We start from the raw sequence: 25,078 nt of genomic DNA, 5'->3' as shown, positions 1-25,078 counted from the left end.
TGAACCAGTGTTTCCTCCTCCAAGGCATGCCTTCCTGGGCAAGGGATGTGGACCAGTGTGAACCAACCTCCAACTCAACATCTACCTCAGATCATGCCAGGGGACCTCTACAATCTCCATTTGACCCATCTTATTGGCCATATTGGGGACCGTGGGACCTGTACCATCCCGTGGGGTCAGTTCGATCTGCTAGGGAGTCAGTCCATCACTGTTTCCCCTGAGAGGACAACTGGACCTTCCTCCTGACCCTATTGAAGAGGAAGAGTATGCACTGGCTCCAGCAAGATTGTCCTCTTCTCCAAATGAGGAAATGGCTCCAATGTCTCAGTCCCATCCTGATGACCATAAGCAGTTCCAGGACATGTTATGTAGACTTGCAGGGGAGTTTACAGATTTCTTTTGAGGAAGTTCAAGATCCTCTGCATATGCTCCTGGACATCCTTCAGTCCTCTGGTTCCAGCCATATAGTGCTTCCTGTTAACAAAGTCATACTGGATCCAACTAGAGCAGTCTGGCATACTCCAGCCACCTGTGCACACACTGAAGAGAGCAAAGAAATGTTATTTTGTTCTAGCTGAAGGGGAAGATTTCTTCCATCCTGCTCCTAACATCTTGGTTGTCCAGGCTGCCATGGAGAGATCTAAGCAACAACATCATTGATGTACTCCGCTTGACAAAGAAGGCAAATGTCTCAACTTATTGGGTAGGAAGTTCTTGTCTACTAGCTTCCAGTTCAGGATAGCCAACTACCAAGCACTAATGGCTAAGTATGGTTACCTGAACTATTCCAGGTTTAATGACTTCACTGACAAGCTCCCACACCAGGATAGAAATCAATTTCAGGATCTCATAGAAGAGGGCAAGATGGATCCCAGGCCCACTCTTCAATCTGTGGAAGATGCAGTGGATACATCAAGTGCAATGGGTTCTGCTATTGTAATGCATAGAGAATGATAGGTTCACGCTTTGGGTTTCCAAAGGAGGTCCAGAATACCATGGAGGACCTGTCCTTTGATGGAGCTCATATGTTTAACCAAGTCTTTACAAACTGGAAAAACTCTAGGGCCACCATCCACTCCTTGGGAATATATACATTTGCCCCGAAAAGAAACTTCTAAAGGAAGTCATACAAATCTGGACCCTCAATAACAGACTTAAAAGTGGCAATTCTTCAACCAAAAAACTTCAAAAACAGACTCCAACGTGAAACTGCAGAACTGGAATTAATTTGGAAACTGGACACCATCAAATTAGGCCTGAATAAAGACTGGGAGTGGATGGGTCATTACAAAAACTAATTTCCCCCTGCTGTTACTCACACCTTCTTGTCAACTGTTTGAAATGGGCCACCCTCATTACCATCACAAGTAATTTTTCCTTCCTTGGTATTCTACTTTTAATTGAATTGTCTTGTTAGACTGATCCTCCACTTGGTAAGGCAATTCCCATCTTTTCATGTACTATGTATATACCTGCTACTGTATGAAGTGGGTTCTAGCTCACAAAAGCTTATACCCAAATAAATTTGTTAGTCTCTAGGTGCCACAAGGAGGACTCCTCCTCTTTTTTTTTTTTTTTTTATTAAATCTGGACTGATAACTCAAATTCTACCTCAGAGACTGTATGAACCACACCATAAAAGGCAAAGGACTCAGAAGTCCCACTTTTCTGCACCTTCTGTGCCTGCATCCTCATTCCAATCTCATCCCCTGCATAAGTATTATTTTTGATGGGAGCGCAAAAGCTGCAAGTCAGTAATACTGTCACCTGCCAATTTCCACATACCCTTTAGGGGTCGTCCAGCACTCTTTTTTTCCACACCTGAAGTGCAATAACAATGGACAAGTGGTTGCTAAATGTCAACCATTTTGCCTATGTGATCAAGATTACATTCCTGCTTCCTCCAAAACCCGTTCACCACCTGCTTTCAGGGACCATTCTCATGTGGAGATTCTCAAACAAGCAGTAGAATCTGTCTCACAGCAAGGAGCAATAGAATGGGTACCTCTTCAGTACCAGAAGGGTTTTTACACAATTTACTTCCTAGTATCTAAGAAGAAAAGCTGCTGAAGACCTATGCTCAATCTCTGCCACCTCAGTCATTTTATTTGCAAACTCAAGTTTTGCATGATGACAGGTTTCAGAGTAGCAGCCGTGTTAGTCTGTATCCGCAAAAAGAAAAGGAGGACTTGTGGCACCTTAGAGACTAACAAATTTATTTGAGCATAAGCTCCGATGAAGTGAGCTGTAGCTCACGAAAGCTTATGCTCAAATAAATTTGTTAGTCTCTAAGGTGCCACAAGTCCTCCTTTAAGTTTTGCATGGTCACTCTGATATCTGTAATCCCATCCCTAGAAAAAGATGTGTTGTTTTACAGCTCTTGACATAAAAGGCACATATTTTCACCCCATTCAGACATTTTCTCAGGTTCATGGTGGGTGTGGTTGACTTTCAATTCAGAGTGTATTACCTGCACACTCTAGGCAGGACACCCCATCTTTACCCTTCCGTTGCTCAAGAAGTAACCTGGTTAATTTAGGCACCCCCACCCTTTCCCAGTTCACAGGGCTAGGGGTGAAAGGCATCTACCTGTACCCAGTTCCTATGGTTCAAGACCATCCTTATCCAGTTCCTAGAGTTCATGGCACAACCTGGTTAATTCAGGTACGCACCCTTACCCAGTTCCTAGGGCTCAGAGTGTAATCTTTTGTGGGTTTGGGGGCCTTTTTCCAGTGAACAAGCCTTACACCATAATATCTCTTTAATCTCTATTAACAATCACAAAGCAGAAAACATAAGAGAGGCCATCCTGGATCAGACCAAAGATCCATCTAGCTCAGTATCCTGTCTTCTGACAGTAGCCAATGCCAGGTGTCCCAGAGGGAATGAACAGAATAGATAGTCATTAAGTGATCTATCCCCTGTCGCCCATTCCCAGTTTCTGGAAAACAGAGGCTAGGAACACCATCCTTGTCCATCCTGGCTAATAGCCATTGATGGACCTATCCTCCATGCACTTAACTAGTTCTTTTTTGAACGCTGTTGTAGTCTTGGCCTTCACAACATCCTCTGACAAGGAGTTCCACAAGTTGACCATGCATTGTGTAAAGAAATACTTCGTTTTGTTTGTTTAAACCTGCTGCCTATTAATTTCATTTGGTGACCCCTAGTTCTTATGTAATGAGAAGGAGTAAATAACACTTCCATATTTACTTTCTCCACACCAGTCACGATTTTATAGACCTTTATCATATCCCCCCTTAATTGTCTCTTTTCCAAGCTGAAAAGTCCCAGTCTTATTAATCTCTCCTCATATGGCAGCTATTCCATACCCCTGATCATTTGGGCTTTTTCTGAACCTTTTCCAATTCCAATATATCTTTTTTGAGATGGGGCGACCACATCTGCATTCAGTATTCAAGATGTGGGCATACCATGGATTTATATAGAGGCAATATGATATTTTCTGTACTATTATCTATCCCTTTCTTAATTATTCCCAGCATTTTGTTCCCTTTTTTGACTGCTGCTGCACATTGAGTGGATGTTTTCAGAGAACTATCCACAATGACTTCAATAGCTCTTTCTTGAGTGGTAACAGATAATTTAGATCCCATCATTTTATATGTATAGTTGGAATTATGCTTTCCAATGTAGATTACTTTGCATTTATTAACATTAAATTTCATCTGCCATTTTGTTGCCCGGTCACCCAGTTTTGAGAGATCCTTTTGTAGATCTTTGCAGTCTACTTGGGACTTAACTATCTTGAGTAGTTTTGTATCATCTGCAAATTTTGTCACCTACCTGTTTACCCCTTTTTCCAGATCATTTATGAATATGTTGAATAGGACTGGTCCCAGTACAGACTCCTAGGGCGCACCACTATTTACCTCTCTCCATTCTAAAAACTGACCATTTATTCCTATCCTTTGTTTCCTATCTTTTAACCAGTTACCAATCCATGAGAGGACCTTCCCTCTTTATCCCATGACAGCTTACTTTGCTTAAAAGCCTTTGGTGAGGGGCCTTGTCAAAGGCTTTTTGAAAATCTAAGTACACTATATCGACTGGATCCCTCTTGTCCACATACTTGTTGACTCCCTCAAAGAATTCTGGTAGATTGGTTAGTCATGATTTCCCTTTACAAAAGCCATGCTGACTCTTCCCTAACAAATTATGTTCATCTATGTGTCTGACAGTTTTGTTTTTCACTATAGTTACTACCAGTTTGCCTGGTACTGAAGTCAGGTTTACCATCCTGTAATTGCCGGGATCACCTCTGGAACCCTTTTTAAAAATTGGCGTCACATTAGCTATCCTCCAGTCATCTGGTACAGAAGCTGATTTGAATGATAGGTTACAGACTACAGTTAGTAGTTCTGCAATTTCACATTAGAGTTCTTTCAGAACTCTTGAGTGAATGCCACCTGGTCCTGGGGACTTATTACTGTTTAGCGTCTTGATCATCTAGTGACCCCACCGGTTGTTTAGCAGGCTTCCTGCTTCTGATGTACTTAAAAATTTTTTTTGCTATTGCTTTTTGAGTCTTTGGCTAGCTGTCCTTCATATTCTTTTTCAGACTTCCTAATTATATATTTACACTTCATTTGCCAGAGTTTATGCTCCTTTCTATTTCCCTCATTAGGATTTAACTTTCACTTTTTAAAGGATGCCCCTTTGCTTCTCATGGCTTTTTACTTCGTTGTTTAGCCACAGTGTCACTTTTTTGGTTCTCTTACTGTGTTTTAATTTGGGGTACACATTTCAGTTGAGCCTCTGTTATGGTGTCTTGAAAATGTTTCCATACAGCTTGCAGGGCTTTCGCTTTTGGCGCTGTACCTTTTAATTTTTATTTAACTAGTTCCTCATTTTTGTGTAGTCCTCCTTTCTGAAATTAAATGCTACAGTGTTGGGGCTGCTGTGGTGGGCACTATTACTAAGCAGTCCAGCTATATGCACCTCTTGGACCTGATCCCATGCTCCATTTAGGACTAAATCAAGAATTGCTTCTCCTCTTGTGGGTTCCAGGACTTGCTGCTCCAAGAAGTAGTCATTTAAGGTGTCAAGAAATGTTATCTCTGAATCCCATTCTGAGGCGACATGTACCCAGTCCATATGGGGATAGCTTTTTAATTTAATAGCCTCTCTAATCTCTCTAAGCATTTCACAGTCACTATCACCATACTAGTGAGGTGGTCAGTAATATATCCCTACTGATATATTCTTATTATTAGAGCATGGAATTACATATGCTAAGCATACAATCCTATGCTCATCAATACTGATCACACTAGTGGACTTTCCCTGTTGGCCAGGCAAGGTCAGTGTTATCTGGGTTCTGGTTGCTGCACATCATGGTTGTTGTTTACAGGATTCTAGCCACTCTGATCTTGGGCTGTGTCTTGGAGGTGAGTTCTTATTCCTCCTGCAGGTCTTTCCTTCTTATTTTTTCCTGCTGATCTCCTTCTGGGACCCCAGTTTATATAGTGAAACTTAACTCCTGCCAACACTTCTCTAAAATATTACAAAGTAATGTTTTGACCAATCCTAACATATTATGAAACAATTCCTTAACTAATCATACCCCATCACCTTAATTGATTTAAATCTTGCAAAATTAGTTATGCAACAGACAGAAATAATCAAAGAACCAGACAAACTATACAGATAAACAATAGAGAAGTTGGGACCGTAAAGGAAAAACAATAAAGATGTATAGATTTCACAATCACAACTGTTGATAAGTGATTCATTGCCAAACAGAATGCTGTCAAACAAGGTTTTCTTTAAACATCTTATTAGGACATGTCATAAATATAAAGGGAAGGGTAAACCCCTTTGAAATCCCTCCTGGCCGGGGGAAAGCTCCTCTCACCTGTAAAGGGTTAAGAAGCTAAAGGTAACCTCGCTGGCACCTGACCAAAATGACCAATGAGGAGACAAGATACTTTCAAAAGCTGGGAGGAGGGAGAGAAACAAAGGGTCTGTGTCTGTCTATATGCTGGTTTCTGCAGGGGATAGACCAGGAATGGAGTCTTAGAACTTTTAGTAAGTAATCTAGCTAGGTATGTGTTAGATTATGATTTCTTTAAATGGCTGAGAAAAGAATTGTGCTGAATAGAATAACTATTTCTGTCTGTGTATCTTTTTTGTAACTTAAGGTTTTGCCTAGAGGGGTTCTCTATGTTTTCTAATCTAATTACCCTGTAAGATATCTACCATCCTGATTTTACAGGGGGGATTTCTTCATTTCTATTTACTTCTATTTTCTATTAAAAGTCTTCTTGTAAAAAACTGAATGTTTTTTCATTGTTCTCAGATCCCAGGGTTTGGGTCTGTGGTCACCTATGCAAATTGGTGAGGCTTTTTATCCAACATTTCCCAGGAAAGGGGGGGTGCAAGTGTTGGGAGGATTGTTCATTGTTCTTAAGATCCAAGGGTCTGGGTCTGTAGTCACCTAGGCAAATTGGTGAGGCTTTTTACCAAACCTTGTCCAGGAAGTGGGGTGCAGGGTTTTGGGAAGTATTTTGGGGGGAAAGACGCGTCCAAACAGCTCTTCCCCAGTAACCAGTATTAGTTTGGTGGTGGTAGCGGCCATTCCAAGGACCACGGGTGGAATACTTTGTACCTTGGGGAAGTTTTGACCTAAGCTGGTAAAGATAAGCTTAGGAGGTTTTTCATGCAGGTCCCCACATCTGTACCCTAGAGTTCAGAGTGGGGGAGGAACCTTGACATGGTGGCATAGTGGTGGGATTAACCTGAAATCATTTTGAGATCCAGTTGAGATTTTTTGAACTAGAAATACAGATTTTAAAAAGAAATTATTTTTTCCTTTGGAAAGGAAGTCCAGAAAGCAGTTGAAACTGAAAGCAGATTGTTTTTTCTCTGCTTTGTGGCCAAGCAGAGACAAAAGGGGATTATCTTGTGAATTGCAGGTTTTCTTTGCCTGGAGGCAGGGTACTTAACTCCTGCAGGGAAATTCACAGTCTTCCAACCCAGAGGTTTTTTTTTTCTTTTCTTCCTAAAAGTAAATAGGGGGTGTGTGTTCTACCCATTTGCTTTTTCTTTGGGCTGGATAAGCAGGTTTCCAAGTAGTTGGAATTTTTTTGCTTTAATTTGGGCCCAGAGCAGAGACAAGGGAATTGTCTTTTTCTGTAGGCTGACAATCACTATCAGAGAATAGGTATTCTATTCCAGCACAGCAAAATTTTACAGCCAAGTTTTGTTTGTTTATTTCTAAACCTCGGGTGTAAAGTTAGTTAAAAACAGAGAGGTTAGAATGACCAAATCCTCAGCTCGACTACAGCTGGAATTAGCCAAATTTCAGGCTGAGGAAAAACAAAGGGAACATGAAAGACAGATAGAACTCATGCGGCTGGAGAAGGAGGTACAGGAGGCTGCCCACAAGAGGGAAATGGAGGCAAGGAAGCATGTGGAGGAGGAGAAGGAAAAAGAGAGGAAGCATGTGGAGGAGGAGAAGGAAAAAGAGAGGAAGCATGTGGAGGAGGTGGAGAGGATAAAGGCCCGGCAGAATATACCAACAAACCCTAGCAATCCTTCTCCAGGTACCACTTCCCATCCCAGAAAGTTCCCCACCTACAAGGCAGGTGATGATACTGAGGCCTTCTTAGAAAACTTCGAAAGGGCCTGCCTTGGGTACAACATCTCTACTGACCAATACATGGTAGAGCTGAGGCCGCAGCTCAGTGGACCCTTAGCTGAGGTGGCAGCTGAAATGCCTAAAGAACACATGAACAAGTATGAACTGTTTAAATCCAAGGCGAGAGTCAGAATGCGGATAACACCCGAGCAGTCTCGTCGGAGGTTCAGAGCCCTAAGGTGGAAACCAGACATGTCATTTACCCGACATGCCTACCACATTGTGAAACATTGGGATGCCTGGATATCAGGAGCAAGTGTTGAATCTCCAGTAAATTTGCCCTTCCTAATGCAAATGGAACAATTCTTAGAGGGTGTTCCCGAGGAAATAGAAAGATACATCCTAGATGGGAAACCCAAAACTGTAATCGAGGCAGGAGAGATTGGAGCCAGATGGGTGGAGGTGGCAGAGAAGAAGAAAACTGGTCGCAGTTGGAGCGGAGACCAGAAGGGACCACCCCAGACCACACCCTATTACCGGGGGCCGCCCAAGGCCCCACCTACCTCCCAAAGAACCCTCCAGACCCCTTATCGTCCCACCACCCCGTTCTCCAGCAACCCTCCTCGCCCCAGTGACCCGTCAGCTGGATGATGTTTTAAGTGTAACGAGCTGGGGCATGTGAAGGCCAACTGCCCCAAGAACCCCAACAGATTACAGTTCATTGCACCGGAATCACACCAGAGGTCCACAGGCCCAGATACCTCCCAGATACCCTTGGAGCGGAGGGAAACTGTGAGTGTGGGCAGGAAGAAGGTCACCGCGTGGAGGGACACCGGAGCACAAGTGTCAGCTATCCATGCTTCCTTGGTGGACCCCAATTTAATCAACCCAGAGATCCAAGTGACGATTCAACCCTTCAAGTCCAACTCTTTCAATTTGCCTACAGCCAAGTTGCCTGTCCAGTACAAGGGCTGGTCAGGAACATGGACTTTTGCAGTCTATGATGATTATCCCATCCCCATGCTGTTGGGGGAAGACTTGGCGAAGCATGTGAAGCAGGCCAAGAGGGTGGGAACGGTCACCCGCAGCCAGGCTAAACAAGCCGTGAGGCCTAGCTCTGTTCCGGAAACTGCTATCAGGACCCGGTCAGAGGTGATGGACCTGGACCTCAGGCCAATGTCTGCAACAGCAGTAGTGGATCCAGTCCCAGAGACCCAGACGGAACCAGTCCCAGAACCGGAACCAGCCGAACAACCAACACCAGACCCCGTGTCAGCACTGAATTCAGTACTTGCAACCTCAACACCAGAGGGCCCCACTGAACCTGAACTGGCAGCAGCCGATAACCCTACACAAGAGGCTCAGCCGGAGCCTGAGTCCCAACATAGTGCACCAGCGGAGAGCGGTTCACAGTCAACAGAAACAGCTCCATCCCCTATATCGCTTCCAGAGGGACCAAGCCTAGGTCCACAATCCAATGAGGAACTGATGTCCCCAGCATCAAGGGAACAGTTCCAGACCGAACAGGAAGCAGATGAAAGCCTCCAGAGAGCTTGGACGGTGGCACGGAGCAACCCACCGCCTCTCAGCTCTTCTAATCGATCCAGGTTTGTTGTAGAAAGAGGACTTTTATACAAGGAAACTCTTTCTGGTGGACACCAGGAAGACTGGCATCCTCAGAGACAGTTGGTAGTTCCAACTAAATACTGGGCCAAGCTCTTGAGCTTAGCCCATGATCACCCTAGTGGCCATGCTGGGGTGAACAGGACCAAAGACCGTTTGGGGGGATCATTCCACTGGGAGGGAATAGGCAAGGATGTTTCTACCTATGTCCAGTCTTGTGAGGTGTGCCAAAGAGTGGGAAAACCCCAAGACCAGGTCAAAGCCCCTCTACAACCACTCCCCATCATTGAAGTTCCATTTCAGCGAGTAGCTGTGGATATTTTGGGTCCTTTTCCGAAAAAGACACCCAGAGGAAAGCAGTACATACTGACTTTCATGGATTTTGCCACCCGATGGCCGGAAGCAGTAGCTCTAAGCAACACCAGGGCTAAAAGTGTGTGCCAGGCACTAGCAGACATTTTTGCCAGGGTAGGTTGGCCCTCCGACATCCTCACCGATGCAGGGACTAATTTCCTGGCAGGAACTATGAAAAACCTTTGGGAAGCTCATGGGGTAAATCACTTGGTTGCCACTCCTTACCACCATCAAACAAATGGCATGGTGGAGAAGTTTAATGGAACTTTGGGGGCCATGATACGTAAATTCGTAAATGAGCACTCCAATGATTGGGACCTAGTGTTGCAGCAGTTGCTCTTTGCCTACAGAGCTGTACCACATCCCAGTTTAGGGTTTTCCCCATTTGAACTTGTATATGGCCGTGAGGTTAAGGGGCCATTGCAGTTGGTGAAGCAGCAATGGGAGGGATTTACACCTTCTCCAGGAACTAACATTCTGGACTTTGTAACCAACCTACAAAACACCCTCCGAACCTCTTTAGCCCTTGCTAGAGAAAACTTACAGGATGCTCAAAAAGAGCAAAAAGCCTGGTATGATAAACATGCCAGAGAGCGTTCCTTCAAAGTAGGAGACCAGGTCATGGTCTTAAGGGCGCTCCAGGCCCATAAAATGGAAGCATCGTGGGAAGGGCCATTCATGGTCCAGGAGCGCCTGGGAGCTGTTAATTATCTCATAGCATTCCCCACCTCCAACCGAAAGCCTAAGGTGTACCATATTAATTCTCTAAAGCCCTTTTATTCCAGAGAATTAAAGGTTTGTCAGTTTACAGCCCAGGGAGAAGATGATGCTGAGTGGCCTGAAGGTGTCTACTACGAAGGGAAATGTGCTGGTGGTGTGGAAGAGGTGAACCTCTCCATGACCCTTGGGCGTATGCAGCGACAGCAGATCCAGGAGCTGTGCACTAGTTACGCGTCAACGTTCTCAGCCACCCCAGGACTGACTGAACGGGCATACCACTCCATTGACACAGGTAATGCTCACCCAATTAGGGTCCACCCTTACCGGGTGTCTCCTCAAGCTAAAACTGCTATAGAACGGGAGATCCAGGATATGTTACAGATGGGTGTAATCCGCCCCTCTGAAAGTGCATGGGCATCTCCAGTGGTTCTAGTTCCCAAACCAGATGGGGAAATACGTTTTTGCATGGACTACCGTAAGCTAAATGCTGTAACTCGCCCAGACAACTATCCAATGCCACGCACAGATGAACTATTAGAGAAACTGGGACGGGCCCAGTTCATCTCTACCTTGGACTTAACCAAGGGGTACTGGCAGGTACCGCTAGATGAATCTGCCAAGGAAAAGTCAGCCTTCATCACACATCTCGGGCTGTATGAATTTAATGTACTCCCTTTCGGGCTGCGAAATGCACCCGCCACTTTCCAAAGACTTGTAGATGGTCTCCTAGCGGGATTAGGAGAATATGCAGTCGCCTACCTTGACGACGTGGCCATATTTTCAGATTCCTGGGCAGACCACCTGGAACATCTACAAAAAGTCCTTGAGCGCATAAGGGAGGCAGGACTAACTGTTAAGGCTAAGAAGTGTCAAATAGGCCTAAACAGAGTGACTTACCTTGGACACCAGGTGGGTCAAGGAACTATCAGCCCCCTACAGGCCAAAGTGGATGCTATCCAAAAGTGGCCTGTCCCAAAGTCAAAGAAACAGGTTCAATCCTTCTTAGGCTTGGCTGGTTATTACAGACGATTTGTACCGCACTACAGCCAAATCGCTGCCCCACTGACAGACCTAACCAAAAAGAAACAGCCAAACGCTGTTCAGTGGACCGTGAAGTGTCAGAAGGCCTTTAACAAGCTTAAAGCGACACTCATGTCTGACCCTGTACTAAGGGCCCCAGACTTTGACAAACCGTTCCTAGTAACCACAGATGCATCCGAGCGTGGTGTGGGAGCAGTTTTAATGCAAAAAGGACCTGATCAAGAATTCCACCCTGTAGTGTTTCTCAGCAAAAAACTGTCTGAGAGGGAAAGCAACTGGTCAGTCACTGAAAAAGAATGTTATGCCATTGTCTACGCTCTGGAAAAGCTACGCCCATATGTTTGGGGACGGCGTTTCCACCTGCAAACCGACCATGCTGCACTGAAGTGGCTTCACACCGTCAAGGAAACTAACAAAAAACTTCTTCGGTGGAGTTTAGCTCTCCAAGATTTTGATTTCGACATCCAACACATCTCAGGAGCTTCTAACAAGGTGGCTGATGCACTCTCCCGTGAAAGTTTCCCAGAATCAACTGGTTAAAATCGTCCTTGAGATGTGGAAAATATTGTTAGTCTTTATGTACTTGGTAGTATATTTAGAGATGCATATGTCTTATTAACTCTGTTTTTCCTAGAGCTCCAGGAAGAAATCCCAGCCAGTGTTTCACCCTAGCTGAGATTTGGGGGGCGTGTCATAAATATAAAGGGAAGGGTAAACCCCTTTGAAATCCCTCCTGGCCAGGGGAAAGCTCCTCTCACCTGTAAAGGGTTAAGAAGCTAAAGGTAACCTCGCTGGCACCTGACCAAAATGACCAATGAGGAGACAAGATACTTTCAAAAGCTGGGAGGAGGGAGAGAAACAAAGGGTCTGTGTCTGTCTATATGCTGGTTTCTGCAGGGGATAGACCAGGAATGGAGTCTTAGAACTTTTAGTAAGTAATCTAGCTAGGTATGTGTTAGATTATGATTTCTTTAAATGGCTGAGAAAAGAATTGTGCTGAATAGAATAACTATTTCTGTCTGTGTATCTTTTTTGTAACTTAAGGTTTTGCCTAGAGGGGTTCTCTATGTTTTCTAATCTAATTACCCTGTAAGATATCTACCATCCTGATTTTACAGGGGGGATTTCTTCATTTCTATTTACTTCTATTTTCTATTAAAAGTCCTCTTGTAAAAAACTGAATGTTTTTTCATTGTTCTCAGATCCCAGGGTTTGGGTCTGTGGTCACCTATGCAAATTGGTGAGGCTTTTTATCCAACATTTCCCAGGAAAGGGGGGGTGCAAGTGTTGGGAGGATTGTTCATTGTTCTTAAGATCCAAGGGTCTGGGTCTGTAGTCACCTAGGCAAATTGGTGAGGCTTTTTACCAAACCTTGTCCAGGAAGTGGGGTGCAGGGTTTTGGGAAGTATTTTGGGGGGAAAGACGCGTCCAAACAGCTCTTCCCCAGTAACCAGTATTAGTTTGGTGGTGGTAGCGGCCATTCCAAGGACCACGGGTGGAATACTTTGTACCTTGGGGAAGTTTTGACCTAAGCTGGTAAAGATAAGCTTAGGAGGTTTTTCATGCAGGTCCCCACATCTGTACCCTAGAGTTCAGAGTGGGGGAGGAACCTTGACAGGACATGAGCACCTTTTTGACAGACTGATATTACATTGTTTTGATATAATTAAGAGCAGTGGTTTTCAAACCGTGGGTCGCGACCCAGAACTGGGTCGTGGAATGGAAGGGACTGGGTCACGGCGGCTCTGGTCACCACCATTAAAAGTCCCGCTGGCAGTGCTGCCTGTCTAAGGCAGGCTAGTCCCCACCTGTTCTGACACTGTGCTGCGCCCCGGAAGTGGCCAGCAGCAGGTCCAGTTCCTAGGAAGCGGGGCCATGGGGCTCCGCACGCTGCCCAAATACCGGCTCCGCACTCCCATTGGCTGGTTCCCAGCCAACGGGAGTTGAGGAGGGCGGTGCCTGCTCGTGAGAGCTGCGCGGAGCCGCTTGCATACCTCCGCCTAGGAGCTGGACCTGCTGCTGGCTGCTTCCGGGGTGCAGTGCAGTCTGTGGTGCCAGGACAGGCGGGAAGTCTGCCTCTGCACCCCAGCTGTGCCACTGGCCAGGAGCCGCTGGAGGTAACCCCAACTCCCTGCCCCAGCCCTGAGCCCCCTCCCAAACCTGGAGCCCCCTCCTGCACCCAAATCCCTCCGCCCCGACCCCCTCCCGCACCCAACCCTCCTGCCACAGCCCTGAGTCCCCCCCACACCCCGAACCCCTCATTCCAGGCCCCACCCTGCATCCCTCACCCCCGCATCCCAACCCTCTGCCCCAACCCTGAGCCGCTTCCACACCCCAGACCCCTCATCCCCTGCTCCGTTGGGTTATGGGCATCAACAATTTTCTTCAACTGGGTTGCCAGAAAAAAAGTTTGAAAACCAGTGATTTAGAGGGAATGGGAGGATGTGACTTTCTGCTTCTTATTTCATGGCTGATACTGTCCTAATGTGACTTTAGAAAAAGGCCTGAGACCTTACAGGTGTTCCTGTTTGTTCTTGCTGTCCCGCCCTCCTCCCAGCATCTTTACCAAGCTATGCTATGTAGTAGCAGCCCATATCAGACATTGTAGCTTCACCATTTTCTCCTATCTTGATGACTAGCTTCTTGTTGCCAAGGCATGTTGCGAGGCCTAAAAATTGACTTTGTCAGTGCTTCAGTTCCTGTCTTTCTTGGGGGTCAGTGTAAACTCAGAGAAGTTCATTCCTATTCTTTGTCAGACTTTAGATTTCATTGGAACATCCCTGAGTTCAATCACAGGAAAGTTTTTTTTCTGCCAATGCACAGGTGATGGATGACCTTGGAGACCAAATCATAAGCAACCCTTAAGCACCCCTCAGAATTTGCCTTTCCCTCCTGGATCATATGGCTTCATGTACTTACATCACTCCGTTTGCCAGACTCCATTTTCACTGCCTACAAGGGTGGCTTCAAATAGTGTACTTACCAGTCTAACAGTCCATGAACACCATACTAATTGTTCCCGCCAAAATAATATCATCTGTGCTATGGTGGAAGAATCCTTACCAGGAATGCAAGGGCGATCACTCCCTATCCTCCCTATCTTCCAGGGAACCAGAAAGTGCTAGTGGATTCCCTCAGCAAATATTTCACGATCGACCATGAATGGGAGTTACACGACTTTAGTGAACAGTGTTTTTGTCCTATGGGGGACCCCCCAAGGGACCTGTTTGCCTCTCAGATAAACAGAAAATGCAGCATATACTACTCCAGAGGAGTCATAAGATGCCATTCTCAAGGTGATGCTGTACTTATTCCATGGTCAGACCATCTGAACTATGCCTTCCCTCCATTACCACTCCTACCTCAAGTCTTTTATGGAAAATTTGTCAGGACACGGTGCAAGTTATCCTCATCGCTCCCAACTGGCCCAGACAATTTTGGTTCCCAAGGCTTGTACTCATATTGTCTCAATTGCCAATCATCATTCAGTCCTTTTCCAATCTCCTGACCCAGAGGAAAGACAAAATCAAACATCCCAACCACTCCATCTCAGACTGTGTTTTTTGAATGAGTGTTAACCTTAGAATGGTTATGTTATGAAGCTGTATGAAGCATCCTTACCTATAGCAAAAAGGAATCCACTAGAACATGTTATTTAGCCAAGTCGAGGCATTTCTCTGTTTTGGTGCAGCAAAGACATATCCCCAGAAGCATCTGATATTCCTCGTGGACTATCTCCTTTCTCTAAAAACAGCAGCTCTTTCCATCAGTTCTTTGACTGGTCCTCTTGGCAGCAATTAGTCCACCTTCACAGGCTTATTCAGTCTTTGCTCACCTGTTGACTAACAGATTCCAGAAAGGCCTAATCAAAACTTTTCTGCCAATTAAAAAAAAAAAAAAGCCTACTCCTCAACGGGACTTGAATCTTGTTTTGTCTTTGTTCACAAAGCTTTCCTTCGAACCATTAGCTACTTGTGCCATGTCTTTCCTATCCATGAAGGTTGCATTCTGAGTAGCCACCACTTCAGCCAGGACAGCAGGTGAGGTTGGAGCAAATCCTCCTTATACTGGATGGCAAGACCTCCTTACACCATATTTCATAAAGACAAGGTTTAATTGCATCTGTAGCCTAAATTCACCCATTAAGTATAGAATCATAGAATAGCAGGGTTGAAAGAGACCTCAGGAGGTCATCTAGTTTAACCCCCTGCTCAAAACAGGACCAAGCCCCCACTAAATCATTCCATCAAGCCTGACCTTAAAAACCTGTAAGGAAGGAGATTCCACCACCTCCCTAGGTAACGCATTCACCACCCTCCTAGTAAAAAAGTTTTTTCCTAATATCCAGCCTAGACCACCCCCACTGCAACTTGAGACTCCTTGTTCTGTCATCTGCTGCCACTGAGAACAATTTAGATCCACCCTCTTTGGAACCCCCTTTCAAGTAGTTGAAAGCAGCTATCAAATCCCCCCTCATTCTTCTCTTCTGCAGACTAAATAATCCCAGTTCCCTCAGCCTCTTCTCATAAGTCATGTGCTCAAGCCCCCTAATCATTTTTGTTGTCCTCTGCTGGACTCTTTCCAACTTTTCCACATCCTTCTTGTAGTGTGGGGCCCAAAACTGGACACAGTACTCCAGATGAAGCCTCATCAATGCCAAATAGAGGGGAATGATCACGTCCCTCGATCTGCTGGCAATGCTCCTATTTATACAGTCCAAAATGCCATTAACCTTCCTGGCAACAAGGGCACACTGTTGACTCATATCCAGCTTCTCATCCACTGTAACCCCTAGGTTCTTTTCTGCAGAACTGCTGCGTAGCCACTCAGTCCCTTGTCTGAACCAGTTAGTTCACTTACTGATGTTCCTTCCAAAACCACACTCATACTCAGAAGAAAGAAGGCTTCATTTCCTCTATGTACATGGGCTTCAGCTTTTTACCTGCAAATAATAAAACCAATCAGAAAATCTCCCAGACTCTTTATTGCCATAACGAAAAAAGTTCAGGGTCAAGCTATATCCTCTGAGTCTCAAAATGGATCTCAGCAGTGCAAAATAAAGCCTATGAGCTAGCTATTCACCTTCCCTCTCATGGAGTGAGAGCTCATTCCACGAGAGCACACACAATGTTTGAGGCATGACTTCAAGAAGTACCTCTCTGATACTTGCAAAGGAGCTACGGGGAATTCCATCCACATGTTTTAGGCATTATGCTTTGGTACAGGACTCCTCTGCCTGATGCATCCTTTGGAATGGGGGGTCCTTCGTTCAGCTCTGCCATTTGTATCTTTGCACCCTCCTCCTACGTGAGTACTGCTTGTCAGTCACCCACAGTGGAATGCACATAGGGACCAGCACTCGAAGAAGAAGAAGAAGAAGAAGAGGTTACTTCTTCGAGTGATTGTTCATGTGCATTCCAATAGATGTGTGCGTGCGCCATATGCACGATTGTCAAAAGGCTTTTCTCCTAGAGGTACCTGTTGGGTCAGCTGTGGAGACGCCTGGAGTGGCATCTTCATGGTGGTGTATGTAGGTCCCTGCCAACCTACCGCCTGCTCAGTTCCTTCTTACCCGCAGTGACTGTTGTTGGAGCAGCTCAGTTCCTTGCATTAGCAAGTGGCTACCTAGTGGTTCCCTTTTCTTATTTGTAAATAGTTTAATTGAGTTGTAGTAACAATAGTTGTATAGTAGTTTATAGTTAAGCTTACTTTGGGGGGCTCTTCCCTCCCCCCCCAGTTTTCCCCAGGCACTGGGGCATGCCTCAGTCCCCGGGGTTTAAGGCATGCGAGAGGTGTGCGAAACCTATACCTAGAGGTGATCCGCATGCTGCTTGTCTTAAGTGCGTAGGACAAGGTCATCAGACAGACAAGTGCCCAATTTGCAGGCGCTTTAGACCCAGAACAAAAAGAGAGCAGGACTATCGTCTAAAGCACTCCTGATGGAGTTGGCCCTCAGCTGGTTCCAAAAATGGCACTGGCATCATCGGTGCGCAGTGCCCCGGCACCAAGGAATGACTCCTCCAAGGCACATTGGCACTGCTCCCCAACTCGTAAGGTCAGCTGTAGCAGGCGGCACTGCTCACAGTCCCCAGCACTGCATAAGAAAAAGAAGGCGGACAGGATTCATTTCCCTGTTAAGAAACCATGAGGGGATTCCAGCGGGATGCATCCCATGGCAGGATACCCACCGCCTGGCCCTCAAGACCCGGCAATGTTGACTCTGGCCCCAAGCGGAGGTCTGTCGAGTCCAGTGCTGGTGGACCCCCCGACCCGGGAAGATTTGGAGGAAGAGCTAGATCTCCCCTCCACGCCAGATACCTACGAGGCAGCACAGGACCTTATTGCCATGGTGGCACAGTCCCTGACCCCGCAGATGTGAGCTCTGGCACCACTCCAGACGCCGGCCCAAATTCAGGCACCGTCAGCAGCATCTATGACGGCGCCACATGTGGCACTATCTCCGACACCCTTCACGGCACCGATGGTGGCACAGCCCCCTGTTCATCATCAGGGCAAGGCCACGATGTTATGGCGCAGCTCCCTGGCACCGTCAGGCTCCTCCCACCCGTGGTCGGGCTCAGAGTACTCTTTCAAGTTGGAGGCTGAGTCTTCTGTCTCCCAACACAGCCGGCATCACTCGCAATCCCGGCACTGCGGAGTCATGGACTCTTCGGCACCGGCGGTATCCTTGCCACCCTAGTGGCAGGGCCCAGTACAATGGCCCTTTTGGACTCCTTGGGCCTATCATTAGGCTCAGGGTCAGGGCTCCAGGATTGCATTGGTGGCATCCACACCTCGTGCTCCCCCCTCAGCAACATTGGTGTCACGCCACACCTCCAGGGCTCTGGAGGACCCCACGTGGGACAAAGATTTTGGGCCTTCACACTCAGGCATAGCATCCAAACCAGCGCCACCAGTTGTACAGGAGCCACTTCCAGTCACATGGGGGATCGATGCACCCGACTCTGCCTCTGGGGAGCCAGAAGAGCAGGAAGACCCGGTCCCACTTGCCTCCTCCTCCTCGCCGGACGAGGTGATGGTGGGCACAACCAACACCATACTGACGATGGACACCAGGGGACGCTAGGACCTTCTTAGGAAGGTGGCCCTAAACTTAAACCTCCAGGTGGAGGAGGTCACGGAGGAGTCGGACCCGATGGTGGGCATCCTTGCCCCAGAAGGTCCATCTAGGGCTGCCAGTGGCGCTGCAATCACATCAGCCAACTCCTTCAGCACCTTTGGATGCATTGCATCTGGCCCCATGGACCTGTGAACGTCCAGCTTTTCTAAATAGTCCTTAACCTGTTCTTTCACCACTGATGGCTGCTCCCCATATTGTGTTGCTCAGTGCAGCAGTCTGGGAGCTGACCTTGTCTGTGAAGACCGAGGCAAAAAAAGCATTGAGTACTTCAGCTTTTTCCACATCATCTGCTACTATGTTTAGTAAGGATTTCCGTGACCACTTTCTTGTTACTAACATACCTGTAGAAACCTTTCTTGTTACCCTTCACATCCCTTGCTAGCTGCAACTCCATTTGTGCCTTGGCCTTCCTGAGCAATATTTTTATACTCCTCCCTAGTCATCTGTCCAAATTTCCACTTCTTGTAAGCTTCCTTTTTGAGTTTAAGTTCACCGAAGATTTCACTGTTAAGCCAAGCTGGTTGCCTGCCATATTTGCTATTCTTTCTGCACTTTGGGATGGTTTGTTCCTGTGCCCTTAATAAGGCTTCTTTAAAATACAGCCAGCTGTCCTGAACTCCTTGCCCCCTCATGTTAGCATCCCAGGGGATCCTACCTATCAGTTCCCTGAAGGAATCTAAGTCTGCTTTTCTGAAGTCCCTATTTTGCTACTCTCCTTTCTTCCTTTTGTCAGGTTCCTGAACTCAACCATCTCATGGTCACTACCACCTAGGTTGCCACCCACTTCTACTTCCCCTACCAATTCTTCCCTGTTTGTAAGCAGCAGGTGAAGAGGAGCACGGCCCCTAGTTGGTTGCTCCATCACTTGTACCAGGAAGTTGTCTCCAACACTCTCCAAAAACTTCCTGGATTGTCTGTGCACTGCTGTATTACTCTCCCAGCAGATGTCAGGATGATTGAAGTCCCTCACCCCCCACCATGAGAACCAGGGCCTGTGATCTGGAAACTTCTGTTAGTTGTCCGAAGAAAGCCTTGTCTACCTCATCCTTCTGATCCGGTGGTCTATAGCACACACCCACCATGACATCACCCTTGTTACTCTTGCCTCTAAACTTAACCCAAAGACTCTCAACAGGTAATTCTCCAGTTTCATACTGGAGCTCTGAGCAATCATACAACTCTCTTACATACAGTGCAACTCCTCCACCTTTCCTCCCATACCTTTCCTTCCTGAACAGTTTATACCCATCTATGATAATGCTCCAGTCATGTGAACTGCCCACAAAGTTTCTGTTATTCCAATCACATCATAGTTCCTTGATTTTGCCAGGACTTCCGATTCTTCTTGCGTTTGGATACAGGCACCTAAGATAACTAGCTGATTGCCCTACTTTCTCAGTATGAATCAGGAGGCTTCTTGTACCCTCCTCCTTCTGTGTCCTCCTGGTATTCCACTTCCCCACTTTCCTCTGGGCTTAGGTCACCATCCTCCAACGAACCTAGTTTAAAGCCCTCCTCACTAGATTAGCAAGCCTGCCTGTGAAGATGTTTTTCCCTCTTTTCGCTAGGTGGATCCTATCTCTTCCAAGTAATCCTGCTTCCTGGAACAACATCCCATGGTCAAAGAATCCAAAGCCCTCTTTCCGACACCACCTGCGTAACCACACATTCACCTCCACAATTCGACGGTCCCTACCTGGGTCTTTTCCTTCAACAGAGAGGATGGACAAGAACACGACTTGCACCTCAAACTCCTTTATCCTTCTTCCCAGAGCCATGAAGTCTAGAGAGATCCTCTTCAGGTCATTCTTGGCAGTATCATTGGTGCCCATGTGGAGAAGTAGGAAGGGTTAGCTGTCCAAGGTCTTGATCAGTCTCTGTAGACTCTCCATCACATCCTGGATCTAGCTCCAGGAAAGCAGCACACTTCTTGAGTTTCCCAGTCTTGTCAGCAGATGGATGACTCTGTCCGCCTTAGGAGGGAGTCCCCTACCACCACCACCATCTCCTCCTCTTGGGAGTTGTGATCATGGAACCCCCATCCCTAGGACAATGCATCCCATGCCTTCCTGCTGATGGGGTCTCCTTCTGATCCCTTCCCTCAGAGGGATCTTCCAAATCCTTCTCGGCAGTAGTACTTGTGTAGAGAGCCTGAAAGCGATTTCGCACCTCTATCTGCATTGGGCATAGGTAGGTTCTCGTCTTTCTTCTTCTGGAGGTCACATGCTCCCAATATTCTTCCCCATTCTACACTGCACTCTCTGATTCTTCAGCATGTTGTACTTTCAGCACCAAACACTGACTTTTGTCCAGAAAATCTTCATGTTCTCTAATGCAATGCGGGTTTGATATTTGGTTCTCTAGTCCTTTTTAACCTTCTCTTCCAATATGCAGACTAGCTTGCACTTTGTACAGATGAAGTCGCTTCTGTCCTCTGGGAGAAAGACAAACATGGGCACATTCTGAGCAGGTCACAACAGCTGATTGCTCACCATCCATGTCTTCCTTCTCAGAGGCTCTTCAGATGTTGTATGTACTGCTCACAGGAATCTGAAAGGCAAAAAACACACTGTGTGATCTCCCCACAGGCGAACTCACAGGCAAACTCCCTGTTTGCCTGTCCCTGACACTTGCATGGATAAAGGGATTACTGACGGGGCTTTTGTCCTTTCTCTGCCCCACATAGCTGCAATTTCTTGCCCTTTGTTACAGCTCCCTCTACTATTTCTTGTTTCAGTGCTGTCACCTGAAGAATCTCTTTAAGCTATGCAGCTAAGCCATTCTGTGAGCCAAGAAGGAATTCCCTCCCCCTTCCCAACTCACAACTGTGATACCGGGGAGGCATTGCTCATACTTAGTGCCTTCCCTGATATCATTTCCAAGCATCTGATAACAACTGCTAGCAGTTAAGCTAGCAGTCACAGGATCTACCCCAGGAAGAGATTGTTCATCCATTAAAATGCTTCTAAGATACTGAGGGTGTGAATAGTGGCTTTCGATCAAAGTATGCCTTGTCTTCTGTGCTTACAATATACATGTGGACTGCTCTGCTCCTGGGAAAACTACTAGGCTTAGTACTTGGTCCGTCTTCATTTATACTTTTAGTCGCAGGTATTTTTAGTAAAAATCTTGGACAGGTCATGGGCAATAAACAAAAAGTCACGGCCCCGTGACCTGTCCATGACTTTTACTAAAAATACCAGTAACCTCTTACCTGCTGGGAGGGGGGCACTCCTGAAGACTGCTGCTTGGGGGGAGGGGGGAGCAGTGTGGGATGATGCTTCTGCTGGGGGAGGGGGTGGCCTGGGCCCCGCTGCTGCTGGGGGGTGGCCCACGGTTCCGCTGTTGCTCTGGGTGGGGGGCAGCCGAGTCCCCCCCCACTGCTCCAGGCGGGCGACGTCCCAGGGCCCCGCCGCCACCGCCGCTGGTTCTGGACCACTGCTCCAGGGCAGCGCCAGGGACCAGCTGCCTGGGGCTACGAGAGCAGCAGCCCTAGGGCTTTCCTAGCTGCTGGGATGGTCCTGGGGTCAGCCACACCAGTGCTGCAAAATTCACGGAGGTTGCAGAAGCAGTGACTTCCTTTCCCTCCATGAATGACTCTCAGCCTTAATTATTATACTTTTGTGTAAGTGGTAAGGTGGAAGTCCTTTTATTTCTCCCCATGGGTCATGCACAGCACATTTTATACACAGATTTTTAAATACTTTTGTTTCTGTAAGAATATTTTAAAGCTTCATTTATAAGATCAATATGAGTGTTAAATCTGGAAATTAGCCAAGGAGACAGTGCTTTAGATCCACATCAAGGTTTAGGTTAAGAATTGAAGCATATGTCTAGGGCTGGGTTTCATAGTACATTGCTGGCAGTGAAATGTTACATTCTGTTCTCTTAAAACTTCTACCATCTTAAATGGTGCAAAATCTTGATTATTTGTTCTCTCACTGAATAGGAACCAGAGATCCCTTCTGGATTTTGCATATGACAATATTTTGCTATAGTTGAAAATATGGGGTGGATGTGGGTAATCAGAAGTGAATCCCCTTCCACATTTGTAGAGTTTCTGATTCGGACTTTTCATTTTGACCCACCTTTAGTTTTAAACCACACCTTTAATTTAACAGTAGATGCACACTTAGCATTTTGCTTTATTTTATGTGTTCATGTAATGACACCTCATTTTATTGTATCTGCACAGCTAAACAAGGATGACATTTCTGTAGGAAATGTAACATAATTTCTTTGTTAGTGATTGAAAACTCAGATTTAACATTGTCTGAATTTTGTTCAAACATTTAATTAAAAAAATTATGTGCACACAGTATATTTTTAGCCAGTAAGTTACTAATACTTCTCTGTATTCAGTATTCAGTATTCAGTAATACTTTGTATTGTGGGTCAATTTCTACGTAACTGAGAACATAATTAGGCAGAGTATCTCTCAGTACACCGTACAGTGTACAGTTAACTTAGAAACACTTACTGTAAAATGCTACCCAATACTCTAGAAATTTTAGTTGTTTTTTTATATCATTTACTGTAGGTGTTGTTTTACTCCATCTCATCTCAACATGTAAATCTTATCTTCTCCCCAGTGGGTCCAACAGAATGAATATGAATTAGGATATTCAAAACATGTACATGCCTCAACAGATTTACTGCTAAAATTAGGAAAGCACTTAAAATGTGTTTGGAAATTTGGCATACTAGAATGGATACATTTGTAATCTCCTACTACTTTTGTATATTTTAGAGAGAACTGTGTGACCACTAACTGCCTGGGATTAGCAAGAAATTTCCTCTGTGGGCACATTATTTCATTATTGTCTATTATGGAGATTTTTGTGCCTTCTTCTGAAACTGGCTACTGCCTAAAATGGGATGATGGATTAGCTGGATCATTGGTCTGATCTGGTATTGGCAATTCTCATGTTGCTAACTGATAATTCATGTGAAGTGTGCCCAGGTGAAACAGTTTTGGGCTCTTTAGAAATACTGTATGTGTAATAATAACATTACAGGAATTCAGGAATACCATATTCAATTAAATAGAATTGGTAGAATTTAGATATGTGGACTGTAGTTACCAAAATGGAATTTAGCCAGTATTCTCTGGAAAAGTGCGATGGTATCCTTAATGACTGTAATAGGTACTCAGCATTTTGGTTTTAAATTTTATCTGAGGCATGGTACACTGGTTTAGTTCTTACTTGGAGAAAAGAGTGCCATCTACTGACTTCCCAGTACAACCTAATAACCTACAATGCAGGAGTGGGAGTAAGGTGTGAGGTGTCTCCCATTAAAGTACTGACCAGTTCTGATCAGTAAGACCAGACAGGTGTTGCTTTACTAGGCATGTCTTCTGAGATATTCATGTCATTAGGTATATAAAATCAAACCTATTTATATATAGTGAAAAACGGTAATTCAGCTTCCTCTCTCTGAGCAGATGTTGAAAGCACTTTTTTTCTTGGGGGCTGAGGGGTGTCTCACCCTCCATTGAGTTTCTGGATTTCCCTTTTCCCTTCCATTATTTCTTTATATCTACCCTCAGTTTCTCTACCTCCCCTTTTTTTGTCTGTCTTCCCTTTTATATGTTGTATGCAGCTATTGCTGAAAATTAGAATAATCCTTGATTGCTATCTGCAACCCATCACAGCTGCCTTTTCCAGCTAGCAGGATTCAGAATCCTATTCTTGAGGGGAAGAAATAGTCATAAAATTGTATGTTGGTCATGACAAAACTCATTTTGTGGTCTTACTTTTCTGTTGTTTGGCTTCTTGGTGACTCATAACAGCCAGTTTGGTTCAGGAATTGCTTCTGCATCTGATACTATGATTTGTTGTTGTTTGCTAGATTGTTTCTACTTCCTTGTTTTTTGTAGTTGTTTCCTTTTTACTTATGTTTGACTCCTGAGCAGCTGTTCTCAAACTGTGGTCAGTGAACTGCTGGTAGTCTGAGGAAAGCTGGCTGGTAAAATGGTGTTGGCTCTCTTCCTTATTTCTAGCTGCTGATCTTCATTGAAAGGTAGCTTAAATACATTAAATCCTTTCCTGATACTATTTTTGCAGGTAAGCAACTGTAGTAGTTGCCACAAGCATGCTATACATTCAAGAATGGGTAAGGAGATTGTCTCTCTATTAAGATATGGTCCTCACTATGAAAAAGGTCTGAGAACCCTAGTTCTAGGGGATTTATGCTATTTCAGTAAATATCTATGTTATAAACTCAAATAGAAACACTTGGCTTGAGTCAACAGGCCTACAATTGGTATGGTTTCAGATCATGTACAGCTCACATCATGCTTAGCTAACTCCCTTTGTGCTGTTTTTTACTCTCTTCCTTCATCTTTGCCTTCATTTCATCTTCCTTTTGCCTCTCTAAATAGTCTTCTGAGCTCTGTCATTGCCATTTGTCCCCTTTGAGATTTTCTATTATCTTTGACTGCCTCAGAAATCCTTCTGGGGGTCCTTCATGCTCCTCTAAACTGTTTGTGATGAATTAATAAAAACTGTTCACTTGAGATCCTGTTGACGTATTTATTGAGCAATCTAATTTTATTTACAATACATAAAGATTTCACATTAATTCTTTTGCCA

At 45.5% G+C, this 25,078-nt stretch overlaps 1 protein-coding gene across 1 annotated transcript in view; it reads left to right on the top strand.

The window, feature by feature from the left end:
* The window catches only part of REC114 (REC114 meiotic recombination protein), a 136,507-nt gene that overhangs the window by 56,404 nt on the left and 55,025 nt on the right, over window positions 1-25,078 (top strand). The window lies entirely within an intron of this gene.

Source organism: Eretmochelys imbricata, chromosome 10 (assembly GCF_965152235.1).
Source record: "Eretmochelys imbricata isolate rEreImb1 chromosome 10, rEreImb1.hap1, whole genome shotgun sequence".
Lineage (NCBI taxonomy): Eukaryota > Metazoa > Chordata > Testudines > Cheloniidae > Eretmochelys > Eretmochelys imbricata.
Note: the sequence above shows the minus strand (reverse complement) of the source record. Positions and strands in the feature narration are given on the sequence as shown.